Raw genomic sequence first — 12,731 nt, 5'->3', positions numbered from 1 at the left:
ATGGATTTTTTCATTAGGATGAATTTCTTTCCTGATAGAAACTTTGTGCCTTTTGATGTTTATATAAGTGTGTCATACATGAACCCCTAAAAGTAATAATAAATGATTTATTACAATCCATCAGCAAAATTCATTAAACAAATTATAGTTTTTAAGTAACGTCATTTATTATATTATTCACATTGTTAACAGTATGTTACATCAAAGAAAGTAATTTTTGTCGTTTTTGTTTATCTGAATAAAGAGAATTGGAGGTATTTCTTTGATTGCAACAACAGAAATTAGAAGCTGAGAGCATGTTCCAATCTCACCGGGGTTTTCCTTTTAATTTCTGGAATTGTACTTTATGTTTTGTTGAAAATTCATTTTCTGGCAAATACTTTTTTATATAAAACATGTAGTAGTGAAAGCCCACTTTTAAAGACAACACAATTACTAGTACTAATGAAAATGAAATCAAGAGAAGTGGTTTTAAAGGTAACCCATCATTTATTGAAATCGATCTTATTTTCCTTATGAAAGTCGATCGAGTAATGTTTGGAATTTAATTGACACTTAGATAATGAAATTTACCAACAACTCCAGCACAGCGTCAAGAGAAAACCATAACATGGTTTAGAAATATAAACATGGATAGCATACCCCATGTTAAAAGATTGTTGAATAGCATATAATTTCAATGAATGAACTCAGTGCAAGCCCAAAGTATGTTTATAATTATCCGTCAAAATTACGTATTACTTTACTGATATTCACAATAAACTGGTTTTGAAGTATTATCCAAAAAACATTTGACAGTAAATCGATTTTCAAAACAAGAAGTACCGCGGTATTTCCGTTGTTGGGATACATTTTAGTGAAATGAAAAATACAAAGCGTATTCAATGGAAGATATATCATGGCGCTCTAATCATACGTTGCATACTATTTATAGGTAACACGTTCTACTAACCGTATTTGTCATTATTTATTACGAAAACGATGAGTAAAAATCGGAGTCGATTTTACATTTTTACCAGAGACATAAATTATTTATGTCTCTGGTAAAAAATGTAAAATCAACTATTTAATTTTGTCCTCAGCAAATGACAGTACATGTAATTATCAGACATGAAACTCTCATGTTGGAATCGTGTCTTGAAACATTTGTTAAAGCAGAGACTTAAATAACATGTTATTTATGTCTGGTTAAAGACACCGAAAATTCACCGCTGTCCATTGGCCATTTCCACGACATGTGACTGTCATGGCTGATTCTGTGACGTTCGAACTCTTTCCTTGAATGCACTCGTATCTGATTCTTGATCCAACATGAAGCAAATAGTCATTTGTCTCGGCATTTTCTACGCGAGGAGGCAATTTACAATCTAAAAATTAAAGTTACACATTTATGGTAATATATGAAATGAAATTATGGTGTTATATATTATTCTGTATAACATCAGAAATTATTGAAATTACCACATGTAGTATTTCAAATTCACTTCTTATATTAAAATATGTAACTGCAGATTTGTAATGAGCTGAAAATTTGTCATAAATTTATATGTGTCGGACAGGTTTCACTTTATAGCAAGTACTCACTTCCAATGATACACACAGCTCTATTGTGAAGTTCTATACACTGTTCTTGAGACCGACACGTCTTATTTTGACAGTGTCCTAATATAGTCTGCAATCCCAAAACAATTGATAATTAAAACAAACAAAATACTGTTCACATAAACAAACATGCTACTCATATGTATTCAGTTTTGAAGGATTGTTATTTAATAGGGGTCCGATATTTAATTTTCCTTTGCTATAGGACATATTATTTCCGTCAGACCATAATGGAAAACTAATTATATAATGAAATTAATTAACTTTCAAAGAGAAAAAAATGAAACAACATGGCGTAATTAATTAAGGAATTAATGTCGCTACCGTATTAATCGATGGATGCGTACGTAGACGTTCTCCCAACCAGAAACCACCCTCCGTGTTTACATTGCAACTCTATTTCACGCTCTTTAATTTAATGGATTTGAACTTATTTTCCGATCTTATCTTTGGATCATCGAATTGACATAACTAAATAAATGTTATCAGAGTATTTGTTTAATAGAGATGACAAGTCAACTAAAAACGTCGACTTTTCTGTTTTATAAACACACTTAATTTGTTATAGAACGAATAAAACCCACCAACCCCTAGAACTGGATTCAGATCTTCCCTTTAAATATGCATCAATAATACTACAAACGATAGAAAGAAATCCATATATCCAGGGGGGGGGGGGGGGGGTGTATGTGTAAAAAAAAAAAATTGGAGAATATGTTTACTTTTCTTGCGTCAGTCACTCATTTATCGCGATTTGAATTTTAAAAAAAATACCGGATATAATTTCTGCATATTGTATTTCCTGCAATGTGAAAGTCATCGCATAAAAAGTGAAAATTAGATCCGTGCGAAAATTTCACCATATATACGGTAGTGTAAACCTTTATTACCTTTGAAATTGCGCTTTCGTATCTTTACGATTTAAAATAAGAATTACAAAGGAACAGTCAATCGAGTGCTACTGTGGATAAACAAAGTTTCAAAAAAGAATCTTCAAGCAAAATATATATGTTCCTTTTGTAAAGCATTTTTGTTCTCATTTGTCAAACAACCTTTGAACCTTTGAACCTTTGAACCAAAACATAATAGATGACAACTTTTTACAGAATAATTAGACAATAAAATTCATGCTATCTTAGCTGTTTCATAAGCGTAGTAAACGACTGCAGCCACTGCAGAAAAAAATACATAACCTTTTTGCAATTATTGATATAACACTTCAAGATATCGTCGTTTGACAAAAGCATTATAAACATACCTTTGGCCATTGTTTTGATCGAGTATATAGACACTCCTCTCGAAGTTTTAAACTTGGATTGCCAGATGATATTGAGTTTAATTGGCAGATACCTTGGTTCTTCATAAAGTTAATAGAGTGGCAATCTACAGTTTTCAAGCATTCCATAACACACATGTAGAAACCAAGACCTTTCTCTTGTTTTATAACGTGTCCTGGTAAAAAGACACCGGCATAGACGTTGACTGTGTGGTCCTTTACATACATGCTGAATGGCGTCATTTCAGATTCTCGAAGAAAAGGCGATGCCGTTGTTCTAGTTGAGGTTTGGTAGTCCAGTGTTGATGTTTGAGACTTTGTATTTGTCATATCGTCACTGAGACTTTCCGAGAAGTTATCCTGATTATGGTTACTAGGCTCATTAAATGATTTTACAACAGAAGAAGTTTGTTCAAAAGAAGTAACGTTGTTGTCTTCACTGTGTTTAGTAACTGTTGTTACAGTAGAACTTATTGGTTCAGTAGAAATGACGTCATTGTTTTCACTCAGAGTTGTAATTTCCATTACAGTGGGAGTTGTTTGTTCAGTAGAAATGACGTCGTTGTTATCATTCAGATTTGTAACTGCCGTTACAGTAGAAGTAGTTTGTACAGTAGCATTAACGTTGTTGACTTCACTAAGATTTGTATATTTTGTAATAATGGGTGTAGTTTTTCCAGTTGAAATGGCGTCGTTGTTTTCACTGCGATTAGTAACTGTTGATACAGTTGGTGTAGTTTGTTCAGTAGAAATGACGTCGTTGTTTTCATTCAGATTGGTAACTGACGTAACAGTAGTAGTATGTTCAATAGAAATGACGTCATTGGTTTTTCTGGGATTGGTAACTGACGTATCAGTAGGAGTAGTGTGTTCAGTAGAAATGACGTCGTTGTTTTCACCCAGATTAGTAACTGCCATTACAGTAGGAGTTTTTTGTTCAGTTCGAATGATGTTTGTGTTTTCATTCAGATTGGCAACTGACGTTACAGTAGGAGTTGTTTGTTCAGTAGAAATGACGTCGTTGTTTTCACCCACATTGGTATCTGCCGTTAAAGTAAAAGTAGTTTGTTCAGTGGAAATGACGTTGTTGTCTTCACTAGTAAGATTGGCACCTGCCGTTATAGTAGGTGTAGTTTGTTCAGTGGGAATCACGTCGTTGTTTTCACCCAGATTGGTAACTGACTTTACAGTAGTAGTAGTTTGTTCAGTAGAAATGACGTCGTTGTCTTCATTAGTAAGATAGGTACCTGCCGTTACAGTAGGAGTGGTTTGTTCAGTAGATATGACGTCGTTGTTTTCACCAAGATTGGTAACTGTCGTTATAGTAGAAGTTTGTTCAGTAAAAATGACGTCATTGTTTTCATTCATACTGGTAACCTTCGTTACAGTAGAAGTAGTTTGTTCAGTAGAAATAACGTCATTGTTTTTATTCAGATTGCTAATTACCGGAACAGTAGGAGTAGTTTGTTCAGTAGAAATGACGTCGTTGTTCTCATTCAGATTTGTAGCTGCCGTTACAGTAGAAGTAGTTTGTTCAGTAGAAATGACGTTGTTGTTTTCAATATGATTGGTAACTGACGTATCAATAGGAGTAGATTGTTCTGTAGAAATGGCGTCGTTGTATTCAGGATGATTGGTAACTGTTGGCAAAATAAAAGTTATTACATCATAAGACGTTTGTTCAGCAGACCTGATGTCGTTTTCTTCCGTATGATAAGTATTAGTTGTGACAGTAAGAGTAGATTGTTTAGTAGTAGAAATGACGTTATTGTCTTCCCTATGATGGATTACTGTTGTAACGATAGGTGTAGTCTGTTCCGTTACATTAGGAGTATTTTGTTCAATAGAAATGTCGTCGTTGTCGTCACTGAAACTGGTAACTATTGTAACAGTAGGTGTAGTTTTTCCAGTAGAAATGACGTCATTGATTTTATTAAGATTGGTAACTGTCATAACAGTAGGAGTAGTTTGTTCAGTAGAAATGTCGTCATTGTTTTTATTCAGATTGCTAATTGCCGTAACAGTAGTTTGTTCAGTAGAAAGGACGTCGTTTTCTTTACTGTGATCGGTAACCATCGCAACAGTAGGAAGTACGGTTGTTGAATGCTTGTTTATATTTCTTCCTGTTAATGTTGTATATGAGTTCAAGGGAGTTGATTCTTCTAGTCCAGTTGTACCTGATTCAAATACAGATGTTACAAACGAATGAAACACTTCTGTTTTCCTTGACATACTTTGAGAAGAGGAAGAGAAAGTACTTGGATTTGTGCCTGGTACATTGAGTGATGACGAATCTGTGTTGTGACTATCTGTACTGCTTCTCAGAGTTGATATCATATCTGATTTAGTGTTTAATGAAGTTGACAATGCAGTGCTTTTCTCTTCTGTCATCGTTAATTCTTTTATTTCGTTCAATTGTGCTGGTCCATTGTTTTCTCCTGTTGTTATTTCTTCGTTGGATGTGCTTAGTGTTTTTTGTTTTATTGAATCAGCTGTGTTAGTTGATTTAGGTTGAACTGAGTTCGTTATTTCTGCTGTTGTCATAAACAATTCTCTTAAAGTGCTTGATAGAATGTGTTGAGTTGAATCTGTGTTTTCTTTTGTTGTCATTAATGATTTTGTATGTGGTGTGGTCACTGTCTTTGGTTGAACTGAGATCACGTTTACATTTGTTGTCTGGAAAAACTCATCTTCTTTACCACCAGTAATCTTTGTTTGTGTTGAGCCCATGCTATCGACTTTCGTCATTGATAATTCGTTTTGTGTTGTTCCTATTGTTTCTGTTTGCGTTGATTGTATGTTTTTGTCCATTATCATTGAAAATTCTTCACTTGGTGTACCCATTTCCTTTGTTTTTGTTAAGTCCGTTTTCTCTTCTGTTGTCTCAAGTAATTCTTGTTTTTCTGTGCGTGTTGTTTTGGAATGTGTAATGTCCATGTCTTCCTGTGTTGTCGCTGGCAATTCTTCACTTGTTGTGATTTTTCTTTCGGTTTCTGTTGTGAACAATGGTTCTCTTTGTATTGAGGTGATGGTTTTATCTGTTGTCATAGATAATTCTTCAATTTCTGTACTTGTCTTTGGTCGTGTTGATATTGAATAATCGCCTGTTGTCACTGATAATTCTTTTCGTGTCATGTTTGATGATTCAATTTCTAAATTTTTGCTTTTTGTTGTTACGTCTGTGTTTGTCGCTGCTACCGTGTTTTTTACTGTCGTCACTAATAATTTCTCTTTTGCTGTACTTGACGTTTCGGTTTGTGTGAAATTTGAGTTTTCTTTTGTTGCAGAAACTATTTCACTCGTTGTAATAGTCGTTTTGGTGTGTGCTGATTCCGTGCTTTCTATTGTTTGCAAAGATAACGTTATTAACCCTTCTATTGTTTTGCTAGACTGTGTTAAATCCGTTATATTTTGCGTTGTCACTGATGTTTTCCTTTCTGTTGTAATTTCTGATTTGGATTGTGCTGAATCCGTCGTTTCCACTGATTCCACGAAGTTGTTTTTACTTGTACTGCCAATTGATTTAGTTTGTGTTGAGTCTGAGTTTTCTTTTGTTGTCATAGACACTTCTTTGCCAACTGTGCTTTTGGTTTGGGGTTGCGTTGAATATATTTCATTTAAATTTGAATCAGTTGTATTTAGTCTCCAATCTGTATTGTTCAGATGATAACATTTAAACAGGACTGTCTTGGTTCAAACTGTTTTACCAATTTTTTTTAAAAAGCAACCAAATAAAAAAAATTATGATCAAAATAAAAAATAATTAAATTTCTTTTAGATATACATGTATAATGTTAAACATAATCACTGTTTATTGATGGAAAAAACAAAATAAAGCATAATTAGTTTACCTTCAGAGAAATTTCCATATTCTAATGCACAAGTCATTCCACGAGGAAAATTCTGAAAAAATATAGTATGTACACATAGATAAAAAATTATTCCCATTATTATTGCTACAGAGTGACTTTCCATTTAACAATTGCAGACTACTGCAAAATATGGTAATGAGTGTTTCAGTTTGACTTAAAATCAACCAACCAATCAAATGTTGTTGTGACACTTCAAACACTGACATGTTATTTGATATCCATTCTTATTGATCTCCGACTCGCTCGAGTATATTATTATATCTCTCTATATAGATGACTACGAACTGTTTCAAATTGCTGAAGTAAGATTTCATCTATCAGATGAGTACAATTCAGGGTATGCAAAGATTGAAAGGTGTTTGATATCTTAGAACACCCTCATACATAAGCTATAATTTTTTTTCTCTCCCATTTTTGATTACATTTAAAGTGGAATATGCATGTAAAATTTTCATCGTCTTCGATTAACCCGGAAGTATTATATATGACTGTATTTGCCCATTATTGAGGCAAAAACAAAATATTGCTTATCAAATGCAAAATAAAATACTATATAGCAAAAATATTATTGTGATCCTGTAAATGATAAAAAGATTACTAGTATTCAATTCATTGAATATACCGGTAATTAAAGGTAATTACTAACTTACCAATAAGTGTAATCAATGATATCAGTATATTTGAACTTAATTTCATTTAAAGTGGGTGCGTTTAGTTCTTGCCAACATACGAAAATTATGAATAGTTTATGATATAATCGGCCATCAAAGAAAAGAAAATTTATCACTATTTTCACTCCCTCTGCTGAGGTATAGCTCGTTTTATAGCTCGTTAAGATGTTTGGGAACGTAACCAATGAAAGCTAAGTTTAAAAGCATTCTGATCTAAAGTTTAAGCTGAAATCGATTTCAATTTCTTGGATACAAATTTGTAAAAAAAAATTGGTGAAAGAAATAACTTAATTATGAGTTTTATTTGAAGATATACAGCATTTTAAATCTTTGAAAAAAAATCTCAAAAAAGTTGACTCCGTCCAGAATTTTGCACTTCGAATTGTTTTAAATTTTTCAAAGCGCATGGCCTCTTTTATGTAGTTTAAATTTCAAATGAAGTTTAATGATTTGTGTTAATATATTTGTATGTAAAAAAAAAAATTTAAAGAACATTTAAAAAAAAAACTATTTAAAATTAATTTTACGAATTGTCATGACTGATCATATTTAAACCAATTCAGTTGCTTGTTACCTTTGTTCTGCTAAAATCTTTCGGTAAACTTTCATTTCTTTTCATTAGGATATGTTCGAACTGGCTGTTGAAACATTTAACCAATGCACATCAATCAACATAAAATTGGTGAGAATTACTATAGTATTTAAAAACTAGTGTAGATTGATTGTCAACTTCAGATACTGGTAAAACGTTAAAACAAGTTCATGGTAGATTGTGTAAAACAGAAAATTTGAACAGGTATGTCTCTTTCAGTTTCAGACATTTGATAGTGGAGAAACGTCCAATTTTGTGTTGTGTCTACATAACCAGTGTAAATAGCACCATATACAACTTGTGTTATATAAAAAACTAAATTATGCATTACGATAGTTCATGGTTCTATCTCCACTGTTGATTTCATTATTGTTTACAAGCATGCAACTTTCTACAATGTTTTTTGTTTCAATGTATTTCACCTTGAATGATCACCATTCTGTATATATCATGAATCTTAATCTAGAAATACGTGAAAATAATGACAGATTCATAACCTGTCGATAACTGAAGTAATTACATCAACCCTATTATTAAATTAAATATTCATCTTCGTCCTACATTGCTCTAGTTTATTTCTAATAGATATAATACTAGTATATCCAATATCGATAAGCAACTTTATCAATAGTTATGTTCAATGGATAAGTTAAACCTTTTCACACACCATTAGTTCATTTAGTTCATTTGCTAAATTGCAAATTTCCATGTCAATTTCAGAAAAAAGTACAACAACAGCACCAACAAAATCAAAGTTTTAACGAAATTTTTAAAAAATGTCAAGGTGGCTCACTACACCTTGAAATATTTTCTCAAACCAGCAGAAAATTACTTGATTATGATAGATATCATAATGGTTAACAGTTATTAAAGTCAAATAAGCAAAAATTTCGGATGAAAAATTACATTTTCGAAAATTTAATTAAGTAAACATGAGCAAAAGCTCCAGGCAGATTCGAACTCATGATCTGCGGTTCAGAAGCACAATACTTTAGCCACTGAGTTAATACGATATACAACTGAATTGAACGGTTTAAACAGTTTAACAAAATATTTAAAGCGCCATCTCGTGACGTAGTGTCTTAAAAACTATAAGTCTGGGTGTAGTGAAGTACCTCAAGAAGGGGATGTTTCTCTTGATTATTTGTAATTCCGTAAGTTGTTTATACGCCAGTTATTTGCAAATGATATTAGGCATGGATTGATGATGTTTTTCACAAAGGGAAATCTTCTGCAAATTAATTGGAGCCGACCTCCGTTCAAAAAGATCGTCCCTGGGTGGACTCGAACCACCAACTTTTCGGTTAACAGCTGAACGCGCTAACCGATTGCGCCACAGAGACGGGTGTCAGAATAATCATCAAGTAAAAAGTTTTACTATCGAAAAATTAGATCGCAGGTGAGCGTTGACAGGAAGGGCGAACATCACATTTCATGTTTTGGTTTCTTTCAGTTTAGCAACGAGTAGTAATTAAAGCAGAGTTCAGGTTGTGTGTTGTTTAGTTATGTTTAGTCTTTAAAACTTGTTGATATCGTTAACCAGTTATTTTAGTAGTATATTCATTTTTTTAAATAAATAATCGCAACAAGTTTGGATAAATGTATATAAGTATCACTTTGTTTACGACCACTTTGAAATAACAACGATATTAGAAATTTTTCAAGGAATCGAGTAGAAGTAAATCAGAAAATCATAACAATGCATGTTTTTACAAACCCTAATTCTATCATTCTCTTCTTAAAGTTGGGGTTTGTTAAGCTGTAGACGTTCCCATAAAACACATTGAAGCAATGTTCCCAAATGCTACAATAGGACCCAATATTGATGTAAATCAGTCAAATTACATTCAAAGTGGAACTACCTACTTCTTAAGAACACTGAATCTCAGTATGGTCTATCCTTAGTTTGGTTTTCAGAGAAAAACAAGAAATGGAAACGACACTAATCTTGGTTATTGCACTTTGGTTCACAGCAAACACACGTTGCCTACTGATATATTCCCAAAACTTCTCCTAATTTGTCCATCCTAACGATGCCTTAATTATCTTCCAACGGAGCGGTACTCCGTTCTTGAACCCATTAAAACATGTAATACGCATGAAGTCAGGATGGCCGAGCGGTCTTAGGCACTGCGTTCAGGTCGCAGTCTGGTTCTCCAGGCGTGGGTTCGAATCCCACTTCTGACAATGACTTTTATGCATTTTGAACGATTTTTCAAACGTTAACAAATCATGGCAAACCCCAATATCAAAACACGAACGAAATCACGCATGGACTTGTACCTGTTTCGTAAAATAATACAACGTCCAAATTCACGAAAAATGCTGTCTATCAACTCTCCGACATGTACACAACAGATAAGTTAAACCTTTTGGCACACCATCAGCTCATTTGCTAAATTTGCAAATATCCATGTCAATTTAAGAAAACAAGTACAACAACAGCAACGACAAAATCAAAGTTATAATGAAATTTTGACAAACGTTGAAAGGAGGATGTTTCTCTTGACCATTTGTGAATCCGTCTGTTGTTCATACGCCAGTTATTTGCAAATGACATTCGGCATGGTTTGATGATGTTATACACAACGGGAAATCATCTGCTGCAAATTAAATTTGCGCCCGTCTTCGTTCAAAAAGATCGTCCCTGGGTGGACTCGAACCACCAACCTTTCGGTTAACAGCCGAACGCGCTAACCGATTGCGCCACAGAGACAGGTGTCAGAATAATCATCAAGTAAAAAGTTTTACTATCGAAAAATTAGATCATTTGGACATCGCAGGTGAGCATTGACAGGAAGGGCGAACATCACATTTCATGTTTTGGTTTCTTTCAGCTTAGCAAAGAGTAGTAATTAAAGCAGAGTTCAGGTTGTGTGTTGTTTAGTTATGTTTAGTCTTCAAAACTTGTTGATATCGATAACCAGTTCTTTTAGTAGAATATTCATTTTTTTAAAATAAATAATCGCAAAAAGTTTGGATAAATGTATGTAAGTATCCGTTTGTTTACGACCTTTATGAAATAACAACGATATTAGAAATTTTTCAAGGAATCAAGTAGAAGTAAATCAGAAAATCATAACAATGCATGTTTTTACAAACCCTAATTCTATCATTCTCTTCTTAAAGTTGGGGTTTGTTAAGCTGTAGACGTTCCCATAAAACACATTGAAGCAATGTTCCCAAATGCTACAATAGGACCCAATATTGATTTAAATCAGTCAAATTACATTCAAAGTTGAACTACCTACTTCTTAAGAACACTGAATCCCAGTATGGTCTATCCTTAGTTTGGTTTTCAGAGAAAAACAAGAAATGGAAACGACACTAATCTTGGTTATTGCACTTTGGTTCACGGCAAACACACGTTGCCTACTGATATATTCCCAAAACTTCTCCTAATTTGTCCATCCTAACGATGCCTTAATTATCTTCCAACGGAGCCGTACTCCTTTCTTGAATCCTTTAAAACATGTAATACGCATGAAGTCAGGATGGCAGAGCGGTCAAAGGCGCTGCGTTCAGGTCGCAGTCTGGTTCTCCAGGCGTGGGTTCGAATCCCACTTCTGACAATGACTTTTATGCATTTTGAACGATTTTTCAAACGTTAACAAATCATGGCAAACCCGAATATCAAAATACGAACGAAATCACGCATGGACTTGTACCTGTTTCGTAAAATAATACAACGTCCAAATTCACGAATAATGCTGTCTATCAACTCTCCGACATGTACACAACAGATAAGTTAAACCTTTTGGCACACCATCAGCTCATTTGCTAAATTTGCAAATATCCATGTCAATTTAAGAAAACAAGTACAACAACAGCAACGACAAAATCAAAGTTATAATGAAATTTTGACAAACGTTGAAAGGAGGATGTTTCTCTTGATCATTTGTGAATCCGTCTATTGTTCATACGCCAGTTATTTGCAAATGACATTTGGCATGGTTTGATGATGTTATACACAACGGAAAATCATCTGCTGCAAATTAGAGGACTGCGAACGATAGCATTGTCTAGCCGCCTAACTAAAAGTCATTTTTTAAAAGATGTCTAATTAAAATTAATTTTTTATAATAATGTAAAGATTTGTGTATATTTTCATTAAATATAAATGATTTGGTAAAACAAAGAGAGATAACTTTGTATTTTAGGTTAAAATAGCTCATTTCATAATAGAAAGTAACAGAAAACGGAAATGTTTTTTAAAACATCTTCCCCCCCCCCCCCCCCGTGAAACAAAAATTCCTTTTTAGGGGTTTTAATTATTGTTATTTAGTATATTTTTACCAAAGAGTTTGTTGTTTCACGGGGGGGAACGTATGTCTACAGACCAAAATACATTCCAAAAAAAGAATTTTGCTTTGTAAATTTTCGAAAACTAATTAACAGATATGAATTAAAATGAAATTTTATTTTAATATATATCGTAAATATGTAATTATTCAATTTTTATGCACATATTGGCCGCTAAATAAAATTTTCCTCACTCATAGAGACCGATTTCGATGGAATTTTTTAGATCCCGCGTTAGCAAAACTTTTGTTTAAAAGTAAATAATTTGAATACACATTTTATTATGTTATAAATTGATTAGGATTTGATTATACTATTTAGTATAAAACTTAATTTCTGAATACCTGACAGAAATTCCGAAATATTTGGATGTAAAATGTAGGCGGGAAACAAGCGTTAGCGTTCGCAGTTCTTTG

At 33.2% G+C, this 12,731-nt stretch overlaps 2 non-coding genes across 2 annotated transcripts; both read right to left on the bottom strand.

Annotated features, from left to right (window-relative positions):
• Nucleotides 1–124: 124 nt before the first annotated feature.
• LOC105343703 (uncharacterized) lies at nt 125–3,456 on the bottom strand. Its single transcript, XR_010712044.1, has 3 exons — nt 2,861–3,456; nt 1,585–1,672; nt 125–1,367 (listed from the first exon to the last, which is right to left on the bottom strand). It is a non-coding gene; the product is annotated as an uncharacterized protein (transcript).
• Nucleotides 3,457–10,655: 7,199 nt separating this feature from the next.
• Trnan-guu (transfer RNA asparagine (anticodon GUU)) lies at nt 10,656–10,729 on the bottom strand. The gene has a single exon. It is a non-coding gene; the product is annotated as a tRNA-Asn (tRNA).
• Nucleotides 10,730–12,731: the final 2,002 nt, after the last annotated feature.

This window comes from Magallana gigas, chromosome 3 (genome assembly GCF_963853765.1).
Source record: "Magallana gigas chromosome 3, xbMagGiga1.1, whole genome shotgun sequence".
In the NCBI taxonomy this organism is placed as follows: domain Eukaryota; kingdom Metazoa; phylum Mollusca; class Bivalvia; order Ostreida; family Ostreidae; genus Magallana; species Magallana gigas.
Note: the sequence above shows the minus strand (reverse complement) of the source record. Positions and strands in the feature narration are given on the sequence as shown.